Genomic DNA, 26537 nt, shown 5'->3' on the forward strand with positions numbered 1-26537 from the left:
TTCTCCATGGTGATAGAGGGATATCCTTGGCCTTAAACACCAAGGATTCTTTATTCACTTGAATGATTAGCTCTTGATGAGCGGATAATTTGTATACTTTTTGGCGTGGTTTTTAGTATGTTTTTAGTATGATCTAGTTAGTTTTTAGTATATTTTTATTAGTTTTTAGTGAAAATTCACTTTTCTGGACTTTACTATGAGTTTGTGTGTTTTTCTGTGATTTCAGATATTTTCTGGCTGAAATTGAGGGACCTGAGCAAAAATCTGATCCAGAGACTCAAAAGGACTGCAGATGCTGTTGGATTCTGACCTCCCTGCACTCGAAGCGGATTTTCTGGAGCTACAGAAGCCCAATTGGCGCGCTCTCAACGGCGTTGGAAAGTAGACATCCTGGGCTTTCCAGCAATATATAATAGTCCATACTTTGCCAAGATTTGATGCCCAACCGGCGTTCAAAGTCACCTCAAGAAATCCCAGCGTTAAACGCTGGAACTGGCACCCAAATGGGAGTTAAACGCCCAAACTGGCACTAAAGCTGGCGTTTAACTCCAAGAAGAGTCTCTACACGAAATTGCTTCATTGCTCAGCCCAAGCACACACCAAGTGGGCCCGGAAGAGGATTTTTATGTCATTTACTCATTTCTGTACACCCTAGGCTACTAGTTTCTTATAAGTAGGACCTTTTACTATTGTATAGGGGCTTTTGATCATGTTTTGATGATTAACCCTCTTTGGGAGGCTGGCCATTCGCCATGCCTAGACCTTGTTCTTATGTATTTTCAACGGTGGAGTTTCTACACACCATAGATTAAGGTGTGAGCTCTGCTGTACCTCGAGTATTAATGCAATTACTATTTTCTTCCATTCAATTCCACTTGTTCTTTTACCAAGATATCACTTGTTCTTCAACATGATGAAGGTGATGATTGACGCCCATCACCATTCTCACCCATGAACAAGGTGACTGACAACCATTCTTGTTCTACAAGCATCTGAGGCTTAGTGAATATCTCTTGGATTTCTGATTGCACGATGCATGGTTGATCGCCTGACAAACGAGTGCTCGCCTGACAAACGAGCCAGCCATTCCGTGAGATCAGAGTCTTCGTGGTATAGGCAAGAACTGATGGCAGCATTCAAGAGAATCCGGAAGGTCTAACCTTGTCTGTGGTATTCTGAGTAGGATCCATACTGAATGACTGTGACGTGCTTCAAACCTGTAACCTACTGGGCGTTAGTGACAGACGCAAAGAGTTATTCTATTCCGGTAGGGGAGGAAACCAAACCGGTGATTGGCAGCACTGTGACAGAGTGTGTGCATTAGCTTTCACTGCGCGGATGGGAGGGTAGCTGCTGACAACAGTGAGACCCTATACGAGCTTGCCATGGAAAGGAGTAAGAAGGGTTGGATGAAGACACTAGGAAAGCAGAGAGACGGAAGGGAAGGCATCTTCATGGCTTATCTGAAGTTCCTACCAATGAATTACATAAGTATCACTATCTTTATCTTTTATGTTATTTTCGTTCATCACCATATATCTGAGTTTGCCTGACTAGGATTTACAAGATGACCATAGCTTGCTTCAATACTAATCTCGTGGGATCGACCCTTACTCACGTAAGGTTTATTACTGGACGACCCAGTGCACTTGCTGGTTAGTGTGCGAAGTTGTGTAATGCCATGGTATTGAGCGCACCAAGTTTTTGGAGCCATTACCAGGGATTATGAGAGTTGTGAAAAAGTATAGTTCACAATTTCGCATGTCAAGTTTTTGGCGCCGGTTGCCGGGATTGTTCTAGTTTTGGGCAGCCTTTGGTAACATCAGTGCCAAGATCCGGCAACAACATCAAATTTTTGGTGTTATTGCCCGGGATTGTTCAGGCTGGACAACTGACGGTTCATCTTGTTGCTTAGATTAGGTACTTTTTTTCGAAATTCTTGAAAATGAATTCTAGAGTTTCATGATGATTTGTTGAAATCTGGCTGGCTGAGAAGCCATGTCTAATCTGATTGGACCGAGGTTTCAACTTATCACACAAGAGCTTGTTGATTTCGTATCAATCTTGCTTTTGGAGCGTGATTTGCTAAGGCTTGGCTGACCTTTGGTCATGTCTAGTGTTTTGGACCGAAGCTTTCTTTGGAAGCTTGGCTGGCTGTGAAGCCATGTCTAATTCCTGGACGGAGTCTAGACTAGCATTGCACTGATTCCTGGAATTCTCATTAAGAATTTTGATACCTTTTTCCACTTAATTTTCGAAAAACACAAAAAATTCAAAAAAACCATAAAATCCAAAAATTTTCTGTTTGAGGTCTAGAGTCTCATCTTAAGTTTGGTGTCAAATGCATGTTTTTGTTACATTTTTTCGAATCCATGCATATTTCTTGTTTTGATCTTTGAATTCTATTGACTTGAGTATTTTGTGTGTCTCATATGCATTTCAGTTCATTAGTGTCAGTAGTATACAAACTGCTAAGTTTGGTGTCTTGCATGCATTGTTATTTGATTCTTGTTGCATTTTGATATTAAAAATCCAAAAATATTTTTAATTTGTGTCTTTTCAAGTCAATGATATAAGGATTGAAGATTCAGAACACACTGCAGAGGAATTATACAGAAAAAGCTGAGCATTCAAAATGCCCAGTGAAGAAGGCAGACTGGCGTTTAAACGCCAGCCAGGGCACCTGGTTGGGCGTTTAACGCCCAAAGAGGTAGCATTTTGGGCGTTAAACGCCAGAATGTATACCATTCTGGGCGTTTAACGCCAGGATGGTGCTAGGGGGAAGATTTTGTTTTCAAATCAATTTTTTTCAAGTTTTTCTAAATCAAATCTTTTTCAAATCATATCTTTTCAATCAAATGTTTTCAAATCAATTTCTTTCCTTTTTCAAAGATACTTACTAACAATTAATGATTTGATTGAACATCTCAAATTTGATGCCTTTTCTGTTGAGAAAGGTTTAATGTTTGAATCATATCTTTTCTTGTTAGGCAAGTCATTAATTTTCAAAATCATATCTTTTTCAAATTGTTTTCAAATCATATCTTCTAAAATTGTTTTCAAATCATATCTTCTCAATCACATCTTTTTTAAAACCATAACTTTTCAATCAAATCTTTTTAACCTCATCTTTTTCAAAATAGTTTTCAATCAAATCTTTTTGACTTCTAATTTCAAAATCTTTTTCAAAAATCACTTGATTTCTCTTCCACTTTCAATTTTCGAAAATTATCAATCAAATTTTCAAAATGTTTTCAAAATCTTTTAATTGAATTTTCGAAAATCCACTTCCCTCCTTCTCACATCCTTCTATTTATGGAGTACCACTCCTTCTAAATGCACAATTCGAACCTTATCTAATTAAAGTTCGAATTCTTCTTCTCCTTCTTCTTTCTATTTCTATTTTCCTCTGACATTTCAAGGAATCTCTATACTGTGACATAGAGAATTCCATATTTTCTTGTTCTCTTCTCTTTCATATGAGCAGGAGCAGAGACAAAGGCATTCTTGTTGAAGCTGACCCTGAACCCGAAAGGACCTTGAAGAGAAAGCTAAGAGAAGCCAAAGCACAACTCTCTTTAGAGGACCTGACCGAATTCTTCAAGGAAGAAGAACCCATGGCAGTCGAAAACAACAACAATGCCAACAATGCAAGGAAGGTGCTGGGTGACTTTACTGCACCTACTCCTGAATTTTATGGGAGAAGCATCTCTATCCCTGCCATTGGAGCAAACAACTTTGAGCTTAAGCCTCAATTAGTTTCTCTAATGCAACAGAATTGCAAGTTCCATGGACTTCCAATGGAAGATCCTCATCAGTTTTTAGCTGAATTCTTGCAAATCTGTGACACAGTCAAGACTAATGGGGTTAACCCTGAGGTCTACAGACTGATGCTATTCCCTTTTGCTGTAAGAGACAGAGCTAGAATATGGTTGGATTCTCAACCTAAAGAAAGCCTGGACTCTTGGGAAAAGCTAGTCAATGCCTTCTTGGCAAAGTTCTTTCACCACAAAGATGGAGTAAGCTTAGAGTGGAAGTCCAAACCTTCAGACAGAAGGATGGAGAATCCCTCTATGAAGCTTGGGAAAGATACAAGCAATTAATCAGAAAATGTCCTTCAAACATGCTTTCTGAATGGAGCATCATAGGTATTTTCTATGATGGTCTCTCTGAACTATCAAAGATGTCTTTGGATAGCTCTGCTGGAGGATCTCTTCATCTGAAGAAGACGCCTGCAGAAGCTCAAGAGCTGATTGAAATGGTTGCAAATAACCAATTCATGTACACTTCTGAAAGGAATCCTGTGAATAATGGGACTAGTCAGAAGAAAGGAGTTCTTGAGATTGATGCTCTGAATGACATACTGACTCAGAATAAGATATTGACTCAACAAGTCAATTTGATTTCTCAAAGTCTGTCTGGAATGCAAAATGCACCAAACAGTACTAAGGATGCTTCATCTGAGGAACAAGCTTATGATCCTGAGAACCCTTCCATGGAAGAGGTGAATTACCTAGGAGAACCCTATGGAAATACCTACAATTCTTCATGGAGAAATCACCCAAATCTCTCATGGAAGAATCAAGAGAGACCTCAACAAGGTTTCAATAACAATAATGGTGGAAGAAACAGGTTTAGCAATGGCAAGCCTTTTCCATCATCTTCTCAGCAACAGACAGAGAGTTCTAAGTAGAATACTTCTGACTTAGCAACAATGGTCTCTGATCTAATAAAGACCACTCAAAGTTTCATGAATGAAACAAGGTCCTCCATTAGAAATTTGGAAGGACAAGTGGGTCAGCTGAGCAAGAAAGTTACTGAACTCCCTCCTAGTACTCTCCCAAGTAATACAGAAGAAAATCCAAAAGGAGAGTGCAAAGCCATAACCATGGCCGAATGTGGAGAGGAAAGAGAGGAGGAGGACGCCACTGAGGAAGACCTCAGTGGGCGTGTACCAATCTCCTCTGAGTTCCAATGGGAATCTGAGGCTCAAAATGAGACCATAGAGATTCCATTGGACTTACTTCTGCCATTCATGAGCTCTGATGAGTATTCTTCCTCTGAAGAGGATGAGTATGTCACTGAAGAGCAAGTTGCTAAATACCTTGGAGCAATCATGAAGCTAAATGACAAGTTATTTGGAAATGAGACTTGGGAGGATGAACCACCTTTGCTCACCAAAGAACTGGATGACTTGTCTAGGCAGAAACTGCCTCAAAAGAGGCAGGATCCTGGGAAGTTTTCTATACCTTGTACCATAGGCACCATGACCTTCAAGAAGGCCCTGTGTGACTTAGGGTCAAGTGTAAACCTCATGCCCCTCTCTGTAATGGAGAAATTAGGGATTTTTGAGGTGCAAGCTGCAAGAATCTCATTAGAGATGGCAGACAATTCAAGAAAACATGCTCATGGACTTGTAGAGAATGTTTTGGTGAAAATTGAAGACCATTACATCCCTACTGACTTCATAGTCCTAGAGACTGGGAAATGCATGGATGAATCCATCATCCTTGGCAGACCCTTCCTAGCCACAGCAAAGGCTGTGATTGATGTTGATAGAGGAGAGTTGATCATTCAAGTGAATGAAGAATCCTTGGTGTTTAAAGCCCAAGGACATCCCTCTATCATCATGGAGAGGAAGCATGAAGAGCTCCTCTCAAAACAGAGCCAAGCAGAGCCCCCACAGTCAAACTCTAAGTTTGGTGTTGGGAAGCCACAACCAAACTCTAAGTTTGGTGTTGAACCCCACATTCAAACTCTAAGTTGGTGTTGGGAGGTTCCAACACGGTTCTGAGCATTTCTGAGGCTCCATGAGAGTCCTCTGTCAAGCTAATGACATTAAAGAAGCGCTTGTTGGGAGGCAACCCAATGTTTTATAGTTAACTATTTTCTTTTGTTATTTTATCTTTTTTGTAGGTTGATGATCATAAGAAGTCACAAAAACAATGAAAAAAGCAAAAACAGAATGAAAAACAGGAAGAAAAACAGCACACCCTGGAGGAGAAGAAACTGGCGTTCAAACGCCAGTAATGTTAGCTGTTGGGCGTTTAACGCCCAGTCTGGCACCATTCTGGGCGTTTAACGCCAGAAAGGGGCACCAGACTGGCGTTAAACGCCAGTAAAGGGCAAGAACCTGGCGTTAAACGCCAGGAATGGGCACCAGCCCGGCGTTTAACGCCAGAAATGGCTCAAAACGTGATTTTGAGCCACATTTGGTGCAGGGATGACTTTTCCTTGACACTACAGGATCTGTGGACCCCACAGGACCCTACCATCACTCTCTCTCTTCTTCCCCCATTCACCAATCACCTCAACACCTCTTCCCCAAAAACCCCTCACCTATCAAATCCCTTCTTTCTCTTCACCACTCACATCCATCCTTCATTTTCACACAACCTAAACACCCCTTCTTCCCCCTCTTGGCCGAACACACCCCTTCCCCCTCTTCCTCATTTCTTCTTCTTCTACTCTCTTCTTTCTTCTTTTGCTCGAGGACGAGCAAACATTTTAAGTTTGGTGTGGTAAAAGCGTTGCTTTTTCATAACCATTTATGGCATCCAAGGCCGGAGAAAGCTCTAAAAAGAGGAAAGGGAAGGCAAAAGCTTCCACCTCCGAGTCATGGGAGATGGATAGATTCCTCTCAAGGGTGCATCAAGACCACTTCTATGAAGTTGTGGCCTTGAAGAAGGTGATCTCCGAGGTCCCCTTTTCACTCAAAAAGAGTGAATATCCGGAGATCCGCCATGAGATCCGAAGAAGAGGCTGGGAAGTTCTTACCAACCCCATTCAACAAGTCGGAATCTTGATGGTTCAAGAGTTCTATGCCAATGCATGGATCACAAAGAACCATGACCAAAGTGTGAACCCGAATCCAAAGAATTATCTCACTATGGTTCGGGGGAAATACTTGGATTTTAGTCCGGAGAGTGTGAGGGTGGCGTTCAACTTGCCTATGATGCAAGGAGATGAGCATCCTTACACTAGAAGGGTCAACTTTGATCAAAGGTTGGACCAAGTCCTCACAGTCATATGTGAAGAGGGCGCACAATGGAAGCAAGATTCAAGAGGAAAGCCGGTCCAATTGAGAAGGCATGACCTCAAGCCCGTGGCTAGAGGATGGTTAGAGTTCATACAACGCTCAATCATCCCCACTAGCAACCGGTCTGAAGTTACCATAGACCGGGCCATCATGATCCATAGTATCATGATTGGAGAAGAAATAGAGGTTCATGAGGTCATAGCCCAAGAACTCTATAAGGTGGCGGACAAGACCTCCACCTTGGCAAGGTTAGCCTTTCCTCATCTCATTTGTCACCTCTGTTATTCAGTTGGAGTTGACATAGAGGGAGACATCCCCATTGATGAGGACAAGCCCATCACCAAGAAAAGGATGGAGTACACAAGAGATCTCACTCATCATGAGATCCCTGAGATTCCTCAAGGAATGAATTTTCCTCCACAAAACTATTGGGAGCAACTAAACACCTCCCTAGGAGAATGAGTTCAACATGGGACAACTAAGGGTGGAGCATCAAGAACACTCCATCATCCTTCATGAAATTAGAGAAGATCAAAGAATCATGAGGGAGGAGCAACAAAGACAAGGAAGAGACATTGAGGAGCTCAAGAACTCCATAGGATCTTCAGAGCAAGAAAGAGCCGCCATCACTAAGGTGGACCCGTTCTTTGATTTCCTTGTTATTGTTCTTCTGTTTTTCGATTTTTATGCTTTATGTTTATCCATGTTTGTGTCTTATGATCATTAGTGTCTTAGTGTCTATGCCTTAAAGTTATGAATGTCCTATGAATCCATCACCTCTCTTAAATAAAAAATGTGCTTAATTGAAAAGGAAAGAATTGCATGAATTCTGAATTTTATAGTAGTTTAATTATTTTGATGTGGTGGCAACACTTTTGTTCTTTGAATGTATGCTTGAACAGTGCATATGTCTTTTGAACTTGTGGTTCATGAATGTTGGCTCTTGAAAGAAGGATGAAAAAGGAGACATGTTACTGAGGATCTGAAAAATCATTAAAAATGATTCTTGAAGCAAGAAAAAGCAGTGAAAAAAAAAAAGAGAAAGAAGGAAGCAAACGAAAAAAAAAAAAGAAAAAAGAAGAAAAAAAAAAGAAAGAAAAAGAAAGAAATAAAGTTGTGATCCAAGGCAAATAAGAGTGTGCTTAAGAACCCTGGACACCTCTAATTGGGGACTTTAGCAAAGCTGAGTCACAATCTGAAAAGGGTTCACCCAATTATGTGTTTGTGGCATGTATGTATCCGGTGGTAATACTGGAAGACAGAGTGCTTTGGGTCACAGCCAAGACTCAATAAGTAGCTGTGTTCAAGAATCATCATACTTAACTAGGAGAATCAATAACACTATCTGGATTCTGAGCTCCTAAAGAAGCCAATCATTCTGAATTACAAGGGATAGAGTGAGATGCCAAAACTATTCAGAGGCAAAAAGTAAAAGCCCCGCTCATCTAATTAATACTGATCTTCATGGATGTTTTTGGAGTTCATTGCATATTCTCTTCTTTTTATCTTATTTGATTTTCAGTTGCTTGAGGACAAGCAACAATTTAAGTTTGGTGTTGTGATGAGCGGATAATTTGTATACTTTTTGGCATTGTTTTTAGTATGTTTTTAGTATGATCTAGTTAGTTTTTAGTATATTTTTATTAGTTTTTAGTGAAAATTCACTTTTCTGGACTTTACTATGAGTTTGTGTGTTTTTCTGTGATTTCAGGTATTTTCTGGCTGAAATTGAGGGACCTGAGCAAAAATCTGATCCAGAGACTCAAAAGGACTGCAGATGCTGTTGGATTCTGACCTCCCTGCACTCGAAGCGGATTTTCTGGAGCTACAAAAGCCCAATTGGCGCGCTCTCAACGGCGTTGGAAAGTAGACATCCTGGGCTTTCCAGCAATAGATAATAGTCCATACTTTGCCCAAGATTTGATGGCCCAAACCGGCGTTCAAAGTTACCTCAAGAAATCCCAGCGTTAAACGCTGGAACTGGCACCCAAATGGGAGTTAAACGCCCAAACTGGCACTAAAGCTGGCGTTTAACTCCAAGAAGAGTCTCTACACGAAATTGCTTCATTGCTCAGCCCAAGCACACACCAAGTGGGCCCGGAAGAGGATTTTTATGTCATTTACTCATTTCTGTACACCCTAGGCTACTAGTTTCTTATAAGTAGGACCTTTTACTATTGTATAGGGGCTTTTGATCATGTTTTGATGATTAAACCCTCTTTGGGAGGCTGGCCATTCGGCCATGCCTAGACCTTGTTCTTATGTATTTTCAACGGTGGAGTTTCTACACACCATAGATTAAGGTGTGGAGCTCTGCTGTACCTCGAGTATTAATGCAATTACTACTGTTCTTCCATTCAATTCCACTTGTTCTTTTACCAAGATATCACTTGTTCTTCAACATGATGAAGGTGATGATTGACGCCCATCACCATTCTCACCCATGAACAAGGTGACTGACAACCATTCTTGTTCTACAAGCATCTGAGGCTTAGTGAATATCTCTTGGATTTCTGATTGCACGATGCATGGTTGATCGCCTGACAAACGAGTGCTCGCCTGACAAACGAGCCAGCCATTCTGTGAGATCAGAGTCATCGTGGTATAGGCAAGAACTGATGGCAGCATTCAAGAGAATCCGGAAGGTCTAACCTTGTCTGTGGTATTCTGAGTAGGATCCAATGACTGAATGACTGTGACGTGCTTCAAACCTGTAACCTACTGGGCGTTAGTGACAGACGCAAAAGAGTTATTCTATTCCGGTAGGGGAGGGAACCAAACCGGTGATTGGCAGCACTGTGACAGAGTGTGTGCATTAGCTTTCACTGCGCGGATGGGAGGTAGCTGCTGACAACAGTGAGACCCTATACGAGCTTGCCATGGAAAGGAGTAAGAAGGGTTGGATGAAGACAGTAGGAAAGCAGAGAGACGGAAGGGAAGGCATCTTCATGCGCTTATCTGAAGTTCCTACCAATGAATTACATAAGTATCACTATCTTTATCTTTTATGTTATTTTCGTTCATCACCATATATATCTGAGTTTGCCTGACTAGGATTTACAAGATGACCATAGCTTGCTTCAATACTAACAATCTCCGTGGGATCGACCCTTACTCACGTAAGGTTTATTACTTGGACGACCTAGTGCACTTGCTGGTTAGTTGTGCGAAGTTGTGTAATGCCATGGTATTGAGCGCACCAAGTTTTTGGAGCCATTACCAGGGATTATGAGAGTTGTGAAAAAGTATAGTTCACAATTTCGCATGTCAGCTCTCCTCTATCAACATCAATCACAGCCTTTGCTGTTGCTAGGAAGGGTCTGCCAAGGATGATGGATTCATCCATGCACTTCCCAGTCTCTAGGACTATGAAATCAGTAGGGATGTAATGGTCTTCAACTTTTACCAGAACATCCTCTACAAGTCCATAAGCTTGTTTTCTTGAGTTGTCTGCCATCTCTAGTGAGATTTTTGCAGCTTGCACCTCAAAGTTCCCTAGCTTCTCCATTACAGAGAGGGGCATGAGGTTTACACTTGACCCTAAGTCACACAAGGCCTTCTTGAAGGTCATGGTGCCTATGGTACAAGGTATTGAAAACTTCCCAGGATCCTGCCTCTTTTGAGGCAGTTTCTGCCTAGACAAGTCATCCAGTTCTTTGGTGAGCAAAGGGGGTTCATCCACCCAAGTCTCATTTCCAAATAACTTGTCATTTAGCTTCATGATTGCTCCAAGGTATTTAGCAGCTTGCTCTTCAGTGACATACTCATCCTCTTCAGAGGAAGAATACTCATCAGAGCTCATGAATGGCAGAAGTAATTCCAATGGAATCTCTATGGTCTCATTTTGAGCCTCAGATTCCCATGGTTCCTCATTGGGGAACTCATTGGAGGCCAGTGGACGTCCAGTGAGGTCTTCCTCGGTGGCGTTCACTGCCTCTTCTTCCTCCCAGAATTCGGCCATGTTGATGGCTTTGGACTCTCCTTTTGGATTTTCTTCTGTGTTGCTTGGGAGAGTACTAGGAGGGAGTTCAGTAGCTTTCTTGCTCAGCTGTCCCACTTGTGCCTCCAAATTCCTAATGGAGGACCTTGTTTCAGTCATGAAACTTTGAGTGGTTTTGATTAGATCAGAGACCATTGTTGCTAAGTTGGAGGTATTCTGCTTAGAACTCTCTGTCTGTTGCTGAGAAGATGATGGAAAAGGCTTGCCATTGCTAAACCTGTTTCTTCCACCATTATTGTTATTGAAACCTTGTTGAGGTCTTTCTTGATTCTTCCATGAGAAATTTGGGTGATTTCTCCATGAAGAATTGTAGGTGTTTCCATAGGGTTCTCCTAGGTAATTCACCTCTTCCATTGAAGGGTTCTCAGGATCATATGCTTCTTCTTCAGATGAAGCATCTTTAGTACTGCTTGGTGCATTTTGCATTCCAGACAGACTTTGAGAAATCAAATTGACTTGTTGGGTCAATATTTTGTTCTGAGCCAATATGGCATTCAGAGTATCAATCTCAAGAACTCCTTTCTTCTGATTTGTCCCATTGTTCACAGGATTCCTTTCAGAAGTGTACATGAATTGGTTATTTGCAACCATTTCAATTAGTTCTTGAGCTTCTATAGGCGTTTTCTTTAGATGAAGAGATCCTCCAGTAGAGCTATCCAAAGACATCTTGGATAGTTCAGAGAGACCATCATAGAAAATACCTATGATGCTCCATTCAGAAAGCATGTCAGAAGGACATTTTCTGATCAATTGTTTGTATCTTTCCCAAGCTTCATAGAGGGATTCTCCATCCTTCTGTCTGAAGGTTTGGACTTCCACTCTAAGCTTGCTCAATTTTTGAGGTGGAAAGAACTTTGCCAAGAAGGCATTGACTAGCTTTTTCCAAGAGTCCAGGCTTTCTTTAGGTTGAGAATCCAACCATGTTCTAGCTCTGTCTCTTACAGCAAAAGGGAATAGCATAAGTCTATAGACCTCAGGGTCTACCCCATTAGTCTTGACAGTGTCACAGATTTGCAAGAACTCAGCTAAAAACTGATGAGGATCTTCCAATGGAAGTCCATGGAACTTGCAATTCTGTTGCATTAGAGAAACTAATTGAGGCTTAAGCTCAAAGTTGTTTGCTCCAATGGCACGGATAGAGATGCTTCTCCCATAGAAGTCGGGAGTAGGTGCAGTAAAGTCACCCAGCACCTTCCTTGCATTGTTTGCATTGTTGTTGTTTTCGGCTGCCATGTGTTCTTCTTCTTTGAAGAATTCGGTCAGGTCCTCTAAAGAGAGTTGTGCTTTGGCTTCTCTTAGCTTTCTCTTCAAGGTCCTTTCAGGTTCAGGATCAGGCTCAACAAGAATGCTTTTGTCTTTGCTCCTGCTCATAAGAAAGAGAAGGGAACAAGAAAATGTGGAATCCTCTATGTCACAGTATAGAGATTCCTTGAAGTGTCAGAGGAAAAGAAGAGTAGAAGACAGAAGTAGAAAATTCGAACTTATCAAAGGAGATGGAGTTCGAATTTTGCATTAAGGAATAGTGTTAGTCCATAAATAGAAGGATGTGAGGAGAAGGGAAGTAATTTTCGAAAATTAAGTGAAAGATTTTGAAAACATTTTTGAAAAACATTAATTGATTTTCGAAAATAAAAGTGGGGAAGAAATCAAGTGATTTTTCCAAAAGATTTTGAAATTAGAAATAAAAAAGATTTGATTGAAAACTGTTTTGAAAAAGATGAGATTGAAAAGATATGATTGGTTTTTTAAAAAGATGTGATTGAGAAGATATGATTTGAAAAACATTTTAAAAAAAAAGATTTGATTTTAAAAAATTAATTACTTGGCTATCAAGAAAAAAATATGATTCAAACATTAAACCTTTCTCAACAGAAAAGGCAACATACTTGAAATGTTGAATCAAATCATTAATTGATAGTAAGTATCTTTGAAAAAGGAAAGAAATTGATTTTGAAAACATTTGATTGAAAAGATATGATTTGAAAAAGATTTGATTTTGAAAAACTTTGAAAACTTGAAAAAAAATTTGATTTGAAAACAAAATTCTCCCCCTTGTGCCATCCTGGCGTTAAACGCCCAGAATGGTGCACATTCTGGCGTTTAACGCCCAAAACTATACCCTTTTGGGCGTTAAACGCCCAACCAGGTACCCTGGCTGGCGTTTAAACGCCAGTCTGTCCTTCTTCACTGGGCGTTTTGAACGCCCAGCTTTTTCTGTGCAATTCCTCTGCTGTATGTTCTGAATCTTCAATTCTCTGTGTTACTGACTTGAAAAGACACAAATTAAAAATATTTTTGGATTTTTAATAATAAAGGATAATCAAAATGCAACTAAAATCAAATAACAATGCATGCAAGATACCAAACTTAGCAGTTTGTATACCACTGACACTAACAATATGAGAATGCATATGAGACACACAAAATACTTCAAGTCAATAGAATTCAAAGATTAGAGCACGAAAATCATCAAGAATTACTTGAAGATCACTAAGACACATGAATGAATGCATGCAATTGACACCAAACTTAAGATGAGACACTAGACTCAAACAAGAAATTTTTGGATTTTATGATTTTTTTGAATTTTTTTTTTGTGTTTTTCGAAAATTAAGTGGGAAGAGATATCAAAATTCTTAATGAGAATTCCAGGAATCAGTGCAATGCTAGTCTAAGACTCCGGTCCAGGAATTAGACATGGCTTCACAGCCAGCCAAGCTTTCAAAGAAAGCTTCGGTCCAAAACACTAGACATGGCCAGAGGCCAGCCAAGCCTTAGCAGATCACTGCTCCAAAAGCAAGATTGATAAAGATCAACAAGCTCTTGTGATGATAAGTTGAAACCTCGGTCCAATGAAATTAGACATGGCTTCTCAGCCAGCCAGACTTCAACAAATCATCATGAAACTCTAGAATTCATCTTCAAGAATTTTGAAAAAAAAAAAATACCTAATCTAAGCAACAAGATGAACCGTCAGTTGTCCAAACTGAACAATCCCCGGCAACGGCGCCAAAAACTTGGTGCTGTTGCCGGATTTTGGCACTGATGTTACCGGACAAAAAGCTTGCTCAAAACTTGAACAATCCCCGGCAACGGCGCCAAAAACTTGGTGCGCGAAATTGTGAACAATACTTTTCACAACTCTCATAATCCCCGGTCATGAACTCCAAAAACTTGGTAGTTCAATTCCATGGCATTACACAACTTCGCACAACTAACCAGCAAGTGCACTGGGTCGTCCAAGTAATACCTTACGTGAGTAAGGGTCGATCCCACGGAGATTGTTAGTATGAAGCAAGCTATGGTCATCTTGTGAATCTTAGTCAGGCAGACTCAAATGGATATGGTGATGAACGAAAATAACATAAAAGATAAAGATAGAGATACTTATGTAATTCATTGGTAGGAACTTCAGATAAGCGCATGAAGATGCCTTCCCTTCCGTCTCTCTGCTTTCCTACTGTCTTCATCCAATCCTTCTTATTCCTTTCCATGGCAAGCTTGTGTAGGGTTTCACCGTTGTCAATGGCTACCTCCCATCCTCTCAGTGAAAACGATTGCATATGCTCTGTCACAGCACGCGGAATTCAGCTGTCGGTTCTCGGTCAGGCCGGAATAGAATCCATTGATTCTTTTGCGTCTGTCACTAACGCCCCGCCTGCTAGGAGTTTGAAGCACGTCACAGTCATTCAGTCATTGAATCCTACTCAGAATACCACAGACAAGGTTAGACCTTCCGGATTCTCTTGAATGCTGCCATCAGTTCTTGCCTATACCACGAAGACTCTGATCTCACGGAATGGTTGGCTCGTTTGTCAGGCGAGCACTCGGTTGTCAGGCGATCAACCATGCATCGTACAATCAGGAATCCAAGAGATATTCACTAGAGCCTTGGTTGCTTGTAGAACAAAAGTGGTTGTCAGTCACCTTGTTCATAAGTGAGAATGATGATGAGTGTCACGGATCATCACATTCATCAAGTTGAAGAACAAGTGATATCTTAGAACAAGAACAAGCGGAATTGAATGGAAGAACAATAGTAATTGCATTAATACTCGAGGTACAGCAGAGCTCCACACCTTAATCTATGGTGTGTAAAAACTCCACCGTTGAAAATACATAAGCATAGGGTCTAGGCATGGCCGAATGGCCAGCCTCCCAAATTGAGTTCAATCATATAATATGATCAAAAGCCCTCCCTAGATACAATAGCAAAAGGTCCTACTTATAGAAAACTAGTAGCCTAGGGTGTACAGAGATGAATAAATGACATAAAAATTCACTTCCGGGCCCACTTGGTGTGTGCTTGGCTGAGCAAAGAAGAAATTTCGTGTAGAGACTCTTCTTGGAGTTAAACGCCAGCTTTTATGCCAGTTTGGGCGTTTAACTCCCATTTGGGTGCCAGTTCCAGCGTTTAACGCTGGGATTCCTGAGGGTGACTTTGAGCGCCGGTTTGGGCCATCAAATCTTGGGCAAAGTATGGACTATCATATATTGCTGGAAAGCCCAAGATGTCTACTTTCCAACGCCGTTGAGAGCGCGCCAATTGGACTTCGGTAGCTCCAGAAAATCCACTTCGAGTGCAGGGAGGTCAGAATCCAACAGCATCTGCAGTCCTTTTTAGTCTCTGAATCAGATTTTTGCTCAGGTCCCTCAATTTCAGCCAGAAAATACTTGAAATCACAGAAAAACACACAAACTCATAGTAAAGTCCAGAAAAGTGAATTTTAACTAAAAACTAATAAAAATATACTAAAAACTAACTAGATCATACCAAAAACATACTAAAAACAATGCCAAAAAGTGTATAAATTATCCGCTCATCAACTCTCGAGAGAGTTATCTCGCTTGAACTACAGCTTGAAAAAACTCCTCTTAGATGGCTAATTACACGAACCGATGGGGATAAGCAACATCTATTCTGCCGATTTTGGGGTAATTAGGGTCTTTTGTGGTATAAGCTAGTTTTCTGAACTTCACCCTCTAATCAATTAAGTGACCATGAGAGTGACGGTTGATGAAGGTTAGGGGAGGCTAAATCACTAACAGATTAGGGTTTAAACACTTACGGTTTGCCATAAAATGAATCAGCCATTGTTAAAATAGTTGCTAAGAACATTTAATCCGGAAAGATAAATATCTCTGAGACCTTAACTATTTTCTCATATTGTTTTCACACCAACTTGTTTATTACTTTCTTTATTTTATTGCTTATTGTTCTATCCGAATTGCACACACCAAACCATTTTTTATGACTCACCTGACTAATCCTAACAAGGAAACCATTGCTTGCTCAGTCCAACAATCCTCGTCGGATCGACCCTCACTCACCTGAGGTATTACTTGGATGACCAGGTGAACTTGCTGGTTAAGCTGTGCGAGTTCTCAATTCGCCCACCAAATATTTGGCGCCATAGCTGGGGATTGTTTGTGATTGACAACTACCAGTTGTCTTATACTTAGATTAGGTATTTTTTAAGTTTTGTTTAATCACTTTTTCCTTTTTGATTTTCGGTTTTTAATTTTATTCCTTTTTCCTTATTTTTGCATTCTGCTTATTTATTTTCATATAATTTTGAATTTTAAGTTTGGTGTCCTATTAGGGTTTTTTATTTTATTTTTATTTTCGAAAAATTTTGGGGTTATTTTCAAAAAATTTTAGGGTTATTTTCTTTTTTCTAGTTTTCGAAAATTTTTTATTATTTTCTCACTTTTTGTTTCGAATTTTTTTCAGGTTAATTGCTTACTTTATTTTACTTTATTTCTTTTATATAGGATATCTCACTAGGAGTTATCTATACTCTGACATAGAGACTCCCACTTTTTCTTGTCTTTTGTTTCTTTATGAGCAAGAATAGGGACAAGGAATCCCTTCTTGATTTTGATCTTGAGTTTGAGAGGACCTTGAGGCGGCGCTTGAAACAAACTAAAGCATACAAAGCCGAAGAGAATCTCAAGAAAACCTTTGAGAAGGAAGTTAAAGAGCCCACCATGGCGGTTAATGGTGGAAACGAGAATGTTGGGGAGCAATCACGGAAGGTGCTTGGCTCATACACTGCACCAACGCCCGACTTCTATTGACGCAGTATAGCTATACCTATTATTAGTGCAAATAATTTTGAGCTCAAGTCTCAATTGGTCACTCTGGTGCAACAAAATTGTCAGTATCATGGACTCCCGCATGAGGATCCCAACAAATTCATCTCTGACTTCCTGCATATCTGTGAAACTGTTAAGACGAATGGAGTGAATTCGGTGGTCTACAGGCTAATGCTCTTCCCTTTTGTTGTCAGGGACAAGGTAGTTACTGAATTTCTGACCAAATGTTTTCTACTTCATAAGCTGAACAAACTTAGGGTAGATGTCCAGACCTTTAGACAGAAAGATAGAGAGTCCCTTTATGAAGACTGGAAGAGATACAAGCAGATAATCTAGCAGTGTCCTCCTGTCATATTTTTTGAGTGGACCAGGCTACAGATCTTTTATGATTGCATCTCTAAGATGGACACTTCTGAGAGGAACCCTGTGAACACTGGGACTAATAAAAAAAGGAGACATGGAGGTGGATATGCTGGATACTATTTTGGCTCAAAACAAGCTCATGTCTCAGCAAATTAGCATGATCTCTCAACACTTGATTGGAATGCAAGTTTCTATTGTCAACACTCAAGAGGCATCCTGTGACATGACTGGAAGCTACACTCAAGAGGACGTTTATGGCAATGCTCAAGCCACCACAGAGCAAGTTAATTACATGGAAAACTCCTCTAAAAATCCCAACAATGATCCCTATTTGAACACTTTCAATTAAGGGTGGAGGAATCATCCTAATTTTATATGGAAAGAGCAACCACAGAGGCCCCAATAAAGCTTCAACAATAACTAGGGCGGATCTAATCAAAATAAGTTCAATAACAGGCAGTTCCATCCCTCTCAGGAGCAGCAAGAGACCGCAAAACATAACCTCTCTGACATAGCTACAATTGTCTCTGACCTTTCCAAGACCACTCACAGCTTTATACAAGAGACACGGTCTTCAATTCAGAACTTGGAAGTGCAAGTGGGTCAATTGAGCAAGAGGATACCTGAGAGACCTTCCAACACTCTTACAAGCAACACAGAGGTAAATCCAAGGGAAGAATGCAAGGCCCTGACCATGGGCAAGGAGGCTGTGCCTGAAGAGGAGCATGTTGCTAAGGAACTGAAAGAAAAAGAGGCTCAAAAAGAGACTAAAAGTACATTGATGCACGCCCCAGTAGTGGTGAAGGAGCCTTAAGGACAACAACCTCAGAAATTGCAAGAGGAGACCAAGGATGAGCATCTCACTCAATTCTCTGAAATCTTTAAGAAGTTACAAATCAATATTCCTTTTTCTGAGGTGTTAGAGAAGAAGCCTCCCTATATGGCCTATTTGAAAAGCGTATTCTCTGAGAAGAAAGCCTTAAGGGAAGATGAAACTGTGGTGCTGACCAAAGAGTGCAGTGCACTGGTACAGAAGAAGCTACCTCAAAAGATGCTGGATCCTGGAAGCTTCCTGATCCTCTGTACCATAGGGACCATTACATTCGAGAAGGCATTGTGCGACCTTGGGTCAAGCATAAATCTGATGCCTCTCTTTGAGATGAAGAAGCTGGGGATCTAAGAGGCGTAGCCCATAAAGATCTCACTAGAGATGGCGGACAAGTCCCTGAAATGGGCATATGGATTGGTGGAGAATGTCCTAGTAAAGGTTGAAGATCTTTACCTCCCTCCAGACTTTGTGATACTTGATACGGGAGAGGAAAAAGATTACTCCATCATCCTAGGAAGGCCATTCCTAGCAACTAGAAGAGCCTTGATTGATGTAGAGAGAGGAGAGTTAGTCTTGAGGATGCATGAGGACTATATGCTGTTCATGATTTTTAAACCTCTTCCACTCTCTAAAGGAGGTACTTCCATGTAGAATTCAGAGCTTCAGCCCTCCCACTTGGTGGAAAGCTATACAATACCCCTGACATCAAACCTGAGTTTGGTGTTGGGCATTCACCACCCTCCATTAATGGAAGAGGCCCCAAAAAGAAACTACCCAAAGGTTGGAGGAATAAGAAGATTCCTACTGAGGACTTCTCACCTGGCATGAGAGTAGTCTTCACTCAGAGTCCAATCATACCATACATTGTGAACAGAATCTTGTCTCTGGAGCATGTCGAACAAATTCATGAGAGCACAGGGAAGAAATTTACTATGAGGGGGTGAAGATTTGAGCCCCTATGATTCTCCTGCTTAGAGGAGTAGCCTGTCGAGCTAATGACGGTAAAGAAGTGCTTGTTGGGAGGCAACCCAACCATTAGTATCCTTACCTTTGCTTTTTCATTTTTAATTTTAGTTTGATTTCATTTTATTTTATTCTTCATTGTTTCTTATAGTTTTCCTAGTTTTTCTAACGTTTGTGATAATGTGTAGCGCTTAGAACCGAAATAGGAACATTTAGGTGAGAAAACAACACACACTAGAGAGTACATGCTGCTGGCGCTAAACGCCAGGGAGGGCGTTTAGCGCCAAAGGAGGAGGAGTTTTCTTGGACGTTTAACGTCCAAAGGGGAGCACCCACAACAAAATTTTTGCTCCCCCTAGGGCATTTAACACCCATTACTGGCAGTAAATGCCGTATATATATATATATATATATATATATATATATATATATATATATTACCCCCTGCTGGCGTTACCCGCGTTTAACGCCTAGAGGGGGGCAACGAGCATAGAAGGAAGTCTTTGTACCGATGGTTAAACCCCAACCTCAATCACTTTTGACCAATGCAAACATCATCCATTCTCTGTCCTCTTTCACCCACTTTTCCATCCACATTCATCCATCCCATCAATCAACACTCCCATAGATTCCCTCAACCCACCTCTCACTCCACCCAATCACCTCTCATCAATCCCATCCATCTCTCCTCCCAACAACCCAAATTCAAATTCACCTCCCCCACCCCTCCCCATAACCGAAACCATCACCTTCCCCACCTATAAATACCCCATCTTCCTCCACTTTCATCACACCTCACACTTTTCTATCCTTCTTACTTCCCTTTTACCAAACACACTTTCTTTTCCCCTTATCCCACCACCAAGGCCAAAGTCCTTCCCCCTTTCTCATCTATCTTTTTCTTCTTACTATTTACCTTTCTTTTCCTATTTTCCATTTTTGTTTTGCTCGGGGATGAGAAAAGCTTTTAAGTTTTATGTTGGGCGCTCCATTTTGCTCCTTCATTTTTTTACTATCTCCATGGCACCCAAGACCAGAGAATCCTCATCAAGAAAGAGGAAAGAAAAGGCCCCCGCATATGATCCTTGGGATTTTACTAGGTTCTCCTCTTTGACACATGAAGCACTTTTATGAGGTGGTGCACAAGAAGAGGGTGATTCCTGAGGTCTCCTTTGATCTGAAGGATGATGAGTACCCAAAAATCCTATATCAGATTCTGAGACGGGGTTAGGAAGTTCTGGCCAACCCCTTGACCGAGGTTGGAGCACTGATAGTGAGAGAGTTTTACGCCAATGCTTGAGTGGCATACAAGCATGCAAGAGGCGTGAACCCGGAGCCAAAGAACTGGCGGACTATGGTCAGAGGGCACATCTTGGATTTCAACTCAAAGAGTGTGAGGGTGGTGCTACAGTTACCACCATCCGGAGAGAACCCCTCACTCAGACACTTGGAGGGTCAACATTAACCAGCAGCTGGATTAGGTCCTTGAGGACATTTGCATACCCAGAGCTCAGTGGAGGAGGAATTCTAAAGGTTAGCCATACCAGTAGATAGAAGATTTTGGAGTTTATCCAACGCTCTATCATCCCTACTAGTAACCATTCTGAGATTACATTCGAGCGAACAGTGATGATTCACTATATAATGCTCGACAATGAGGTGGAGGTACATGAGGTGATACCTTAGGAGATTTACAGGATAGTTGAAAAGTCCTCCACCACCGCGAGACTAGCCTTCCTTCATCTCATCTACTGACTATGTGCAGTAGTTGGAGCTCACATTGAGGGCAATACCCCGATTAGCGTTGAGAGGCCAATCACAAAGAAAGGTATGGAGGATGCTAGAGAGCTTGGAAATGGACCATAGCAAGAGCCAGTTCCACCACCTTCACAGGATATTCTGGAGATGCCTCAGGGGATGTACTTCCCTCCCCATGACTACCAAGATAAGTTGACCACATTTATAAGGCAACTAACTTTATCAGTTGATCAGCTGAGGCTGGAGCATCAGGAACATGATGCACTCCTTCATCAGATGATAGAGGAGCAGAGGAGGCAGCGGCGTGACATAGAGGAGCTTAAGTACTCCAGAGGATTCTCTGGAGGGAGTAGTAGCCGCCATCACTGAGGTGGTTGAGTTTCATTCTCCCTCTCTTTTATCTTATTTCTGTCTTCAGTACTTCAATTTATTTTCCATTTTCTTTTCTAAGTTTGCATGATCATTATTAGGATTTCCTTACTTCTAGTTTAGTTATTTATTTCAGTATTTTATGTTTATTTTTAAAAGATATCTCATGTATTATGCTCTGAACTTAAACAAAAACCAAAAGAAAACGAAGTAGTAAAATGCATGAGATTTTGGGTTATATATTGCACGTTCTAGTTACTTTGATGTGGTAGCACTATCTCTATTTCTGAATGTATGAATTGAATAGTACATATTTGATATTGGAGTTGAGAATATTGGCTCTAGAGGAACAGGAATTTAGAGAAGTATTATTGATTATTGAAGTAAAAGAAACAAAAAAAAAGAATTAAAATAAAAAGAAAAATCAAAAGAAAAAGGTCAAAGGCTTTGAGCATCAATGGTTAGGAGGGTCAAAACTTATCCAAAGCTCAAAAGAGTGGTTTTTCCTAACCATATGCTTGTGGTGTGAAAGTGTCAAGTAACCCTTGACACTAAACACTTAAAGTCGTGACCCATTGTTGTTACAGAGTATGCCTAAGGCTCTAAACACCACTGTCTAAGAGAAATAGAAAGAAAAATTCGAACCCAATGAAGTTCCCTAGTTAAGTGCTTGTGGTGTTTTTGTATCAAATTAAGCTTGAAAACAAAACACTTAGAGTCATGGCTAGGCACAAAGGTACAATGCACCAAGTAAAAGAAAAAAGTTGTGTTCAAGAATCAATTAGAACCTAAAGAAGAGAATCTATAATAACATCCGAGTTCTAGTTCTGAAGGATGCTGATATTTCTTACCTTCAAGGATAGTGAGATGCCAAAGCTATTTAGAAATAGAGTATCATAAACCTTATTCAGTAACCAAATCTGAGCCTCATTGACAACTCAAAGTCTTAAGCATTTTTTCTTCTTGGTCCTATATTGTTTTGGTTGCTTGAGGACAAGCAATGGTTTAAGTTTGGTGTTATGATGCATGAGGATCTTATACCCTTTTTCCCAGCATTTTCTAGTCATTATTAGTTAGATTTTATTTAGTTTCACTTAATTTTAGTGCGAAAACCCTCTTTCGATGATACTTTTAGTTGTTTTAGTATTTTTATGATTTTAGGTGAATTTTGAAGCAATTTGGTGGAGTTTGGAGCAAAAGAAGAAAAGGCTGCAGCAACCCCCCTGGGCGCTAAACCCCTAACTGGCATTTAGCGCTAGCAAGGGATCAAGGCATACATGAGCTTTACTCCCCATGGGGCGTTATACACCCATCTCTGGCGTGAAACGCCAAAAGCAGGCCGAAGACATCCTCTCATTGGGCCTCTAAGTAGATTTAGCACCTCTTAGTCTTATTTCCTTTTGTAATCTTTATTTACAAACGGTATCTTTTTTTTGTCTAGCATTTATTACTAGGTTAGTATATAAGGAATAAGATACACCCTTTCTGGGCATCGGGCATCACACATTATTAGACAGAATTGTGTTTTCTCTGTAAATATGAGCAACTAAACCTCTCTTGGTTAAGGTTAGGAGCTCTGTTTATTTCTATGGATTAGAACTCTTATTCTTCTATTTTAATTTATGTTTAATTCAATTTTAAGCATTGTTTTCATTCTTAATCTTATGAACTAAGTGGAATGAGAGTATGACCCTTTTCTACATGAGTTCTTGTGATTCTCGAGAGAGTTATCTCGCTTGAACTACAACTTGAAAACACTCCTCCTAGACGGCTAATTACATGAATCGATAGGGATAAGCAATATCTATTCATCCGGTTTTGTGGTGATTAGGGTCTTTGTGGTATAAGCTAGTTTTATGAACTTCACCCTCTAATCGGAATTAAGTGAACACGAGAGTGGCAGTTGATGAAAGTTAGGGGAGGCTAAATCACTAAGAGATTAGGGTTTAGAAACTTATGGTTTGCCATAGAATGAATCAGTCATTGTTAAAATAGATGGTAAGAAATTTTAATCCGAAAAGATAAATATCTCCGAGACCTTAACCGTTTTCTCATATTGTTTTCACATCAACTTGTTTATTGCTTTCTTTATTTTATTGCTTATTGTTCTATGCGAATTGCACACCCCAAACCCCTTTTTATGACTCGCCTGACTAAGTCCAACAAGGAAACCATTGCTTGTTCAGTTCGACAATCCTCGTGGGATCGACCTTCACTCACCTGATGTATTACTTGGATGACCCGGTCCACTTGCCGCTTAAGCTGTGTGAGTTCTCAATTCACACACCAATGTGAAGAACGAAAACTTTTTCTGAAGAACACATCAATGCATAAATCAAGATAGAAAAGCTATAACATTAATTCATAGGAATCAACAGAGCTCCTAACCTTAACCAAGGAGACTAGTGACTTATGCTTGACAAAAACAAAAAGCAAAAATATGGGAAACTATAAGGGTTCCAAAGATCCTTTCATAGTGTTTTTAGAACCCTTATATACTAAAGAGAAACTAAACCTAATTATTAAATTCAAACTTAAATTCAAAAAATAAAATAAATAAAATCTAATCTTCTGCATTAAAATCTTCAGCTTTGTATGTTTCTTCAAAGCTTTACTAGTCCCAATTTGCATTCTGAATGGGCTTGGAGTGGCAAAAAGTATTAATAGCGAAGGTTAGGCCGAGTGGCACACTTTTCATATGAAAAACCATGCTTTTCCTATGCACCACCATGCTTTGCATGAAGGAGTGGTATGCTTTTCTAAAGCTGGTCTTTGTTGGTGTGCAACGCCACCCTTGGGCGTGTGGAAGCCCAGCTTTCTTTATTGGCGTGTGGCACGCCATGTGTGGCGTTAAACCCCCATGTGTTCTGGTCCCTGGAACTCAAAATGGGGTCATTGAAAGTCTTCTAGAAACTTGGCCCAGCATGTAACACCAGGTTGTGGCATGTGACATGCCACTCAATTAAACAAGGACTTAGGAGTCGAACTATGGCGTGTGATACGCCCAAAACATGGTGTCACACTCCCAAGTATTTTGCACCAAAAGGGCCATCGAATGCGTTTTGAACTCACATGCCTGTTCTTTTGTGGCGTGTAACACGCCCACTATTCACCGTGTCATGCGTATGCATGAGGCATGCATACGCATGATCCTAACAAAAACCTTCAATTGCGCGTACGCATGCAACATGGGTACGCATGAACCCTCATTTTTCCAGCTTTTGCACATACGCATGTAGCATGCGTACGCTTGAATCTTCAATTTTCCATATCTTATTCGTATGCATGTAGCAAGCGTACGCATGAACTCATTTTTTCAGGTGTTGCACGTACGCATGTGGCATGCATTCGCATGAGTCCAATATCGAAGTCGTTTCCATTCTATACTCCCATTCTCCCTAGCGTGTGGAATGCCAACCATGCACACGTCTAGGGAGTCTTTTTCTTGTGGCATGTGACACGCCACTTTCTTGATGTGTTGCACGCCTATTTTTTGTTCAAATTGCCTTGAGTCTGATCCTCTGGAAAGCTGGCCCAACGTATAACGCCATGTTTTTGTGTGTTGCATGCCATGTTTTTCACTAGGCATTTGAAACACCAGTTTCTCAGCGTGTCAAATGCTACAAAATAATTCACTGGGAGTAGGTATCTACTTGGCATGTGAAACGTCAAGTACGTGTTGTGCCAAACGCCACTAATCATGCATGTTTCTTCTCCCTGGAGTGTTGGCCCGGGGTGCGACGCCCCATGTGGTGTGTGACACGCCAGGGTCTCTATTTGGGAATACTTGGGCATGTTGCACGCCATTGTCTGGTGTGTAAAATGCCATACCTCTGCCTCCTGTTGGATGCTTTCCTGGTTGCTCTCTTTTGCTTTTACTTTGCTCCTCTTTTTCTATCCTTTTTGTACATTTGACAAAAATTCAAAGGAATCAAAGTACTAATAAAAATCATCTAAAAGCATATGATAAATAGGAATAAAGGCCATAAATTTTATCTATAACTTCCCAAAAAAAGTACTTAAGATGCTCATGCGTCAATACCTCAGCATTGGAAGTAGCCTTGGCAGAACTCTCTAAAACCAAAAATAGTTTCATGTAGAAAACTAGAGTTTTAATCTGAAACTTGGAGGTTCAAATGGGTTAGTTGAGCAACCAAGTTGCTGAGAGGCCTCCTAATACCTTCCCTGGTGATACAGTTCCAAATCCAAGATAGGAATATAAGGCCATCTATGTAATAAGTGAAAAAGTGGTGGATGCTCGGCTTTCTAACAATGAGGAGCAAGCTGAAGAAGTTATGAAGTTTGCCAAGGACCTTGAGAAGCAAGCTCTCTCTCTCTCACTGATGTGAGAATTATTGCCAGTTTAGAATTAATCAAAATAAGAATCACTTCGTTAATAGCATAGTCCAAACCAACAATGAACTCTCACAATCAAAGTTTCATTCAAAGATGTCACAACCAATACAAAATAACTGGGAGTTTTTAAGTCCCGGGTCGTCTTCCCTAGGAGTTGCAATTAAGTGATCAATTATTGGCTATGGGAGAATGGGGGTTGAGATAGCAATTGACAAGAATTTAAAGTGCAAGAAAGTAAATAAACATGCAAGGAATCAAATGAAAGCAATTAAATTCAACACAATTAATCAAAGAAAAGAAAAATTTAAGTGCTAAGAAACCTCTTGGCGAAGATTGAGGGTCAAGGTTACCTATCCTAGCTATTGACCACAAACATATAATGATTATGAAGAGTTTATCCCACTTAGTCAACCCTAACATCGAGGATAAGTCAAATAGGCATAGCTGACCTCAATCCACAAGTCCTAGCCAACTCTATTAATGGAAGGCTTAAAGTTAGTTGAAACCAAATCAACTAACTACTATAATATATCAATCAAGAGTGGACATCAATGACTCAAGGGTAACCAAAATCCTAAATTCCAAGCCAAGAGCGAGGAAAAACTAAGTAAAAACTAAGCCAAGCATTTTTATCAAACACTTGGTGTACATGAAAATAAAAGCATATTAAATTGCAATAATAATAAAATCTAAAGCTACCAAGTGTGCTAAACCACTATTTCATGGTTTATCTTGTGCTAATTTGAGTGGTTTTTATCAAC

General features: G+C 40.4%; 2 non-coding genes across 2 annotated transcripts; one reads left to right on the forward strand and one right to left on the reverse strand.

Moving 5' to 3' along the window:
• Positions 1–4021: 4021 nt before the first annotated feature.
• Positions 4022–4129, reverse strand: LOC130937147 (small nucleolar RNA R71). The gene has a single exon (XR_009068379.1). It is a non-coding gene; the product is annotated as a small nucleolar RNA R71 (small nucleolar RNA).
• A 7630-nt stretch (positions 4130–11759) lies between these two features.
• On the forward strand, positions 11760–11867 carry LOC130937373 (small nucleolar RNA R71). The gene has a single exon (XR_009068594.1). It is a non-coding gene; the product is annotated as a small nucleolar RNA R71 (small nucleolar RNA).
• Positions 11868–26537: the final 14670 nt, after the last annotated feature.

Source organism: Arachis stenosperma, chromosome 6 (assembly GCF_014773155.1).
Source record: "Arachis stenosperma cultivar V10309 chromosome 6, arast.V10309.gnm1.PFL2, whole genome shotgun sequence".
Classification (NCBI taxonomy): domain Eukaryota; kingdom Viridiplantae; phylum Streptophyta; class Magnoliopsida; order Fabales; family Fabaceae; genus Arachis; species Arachis stenosperma.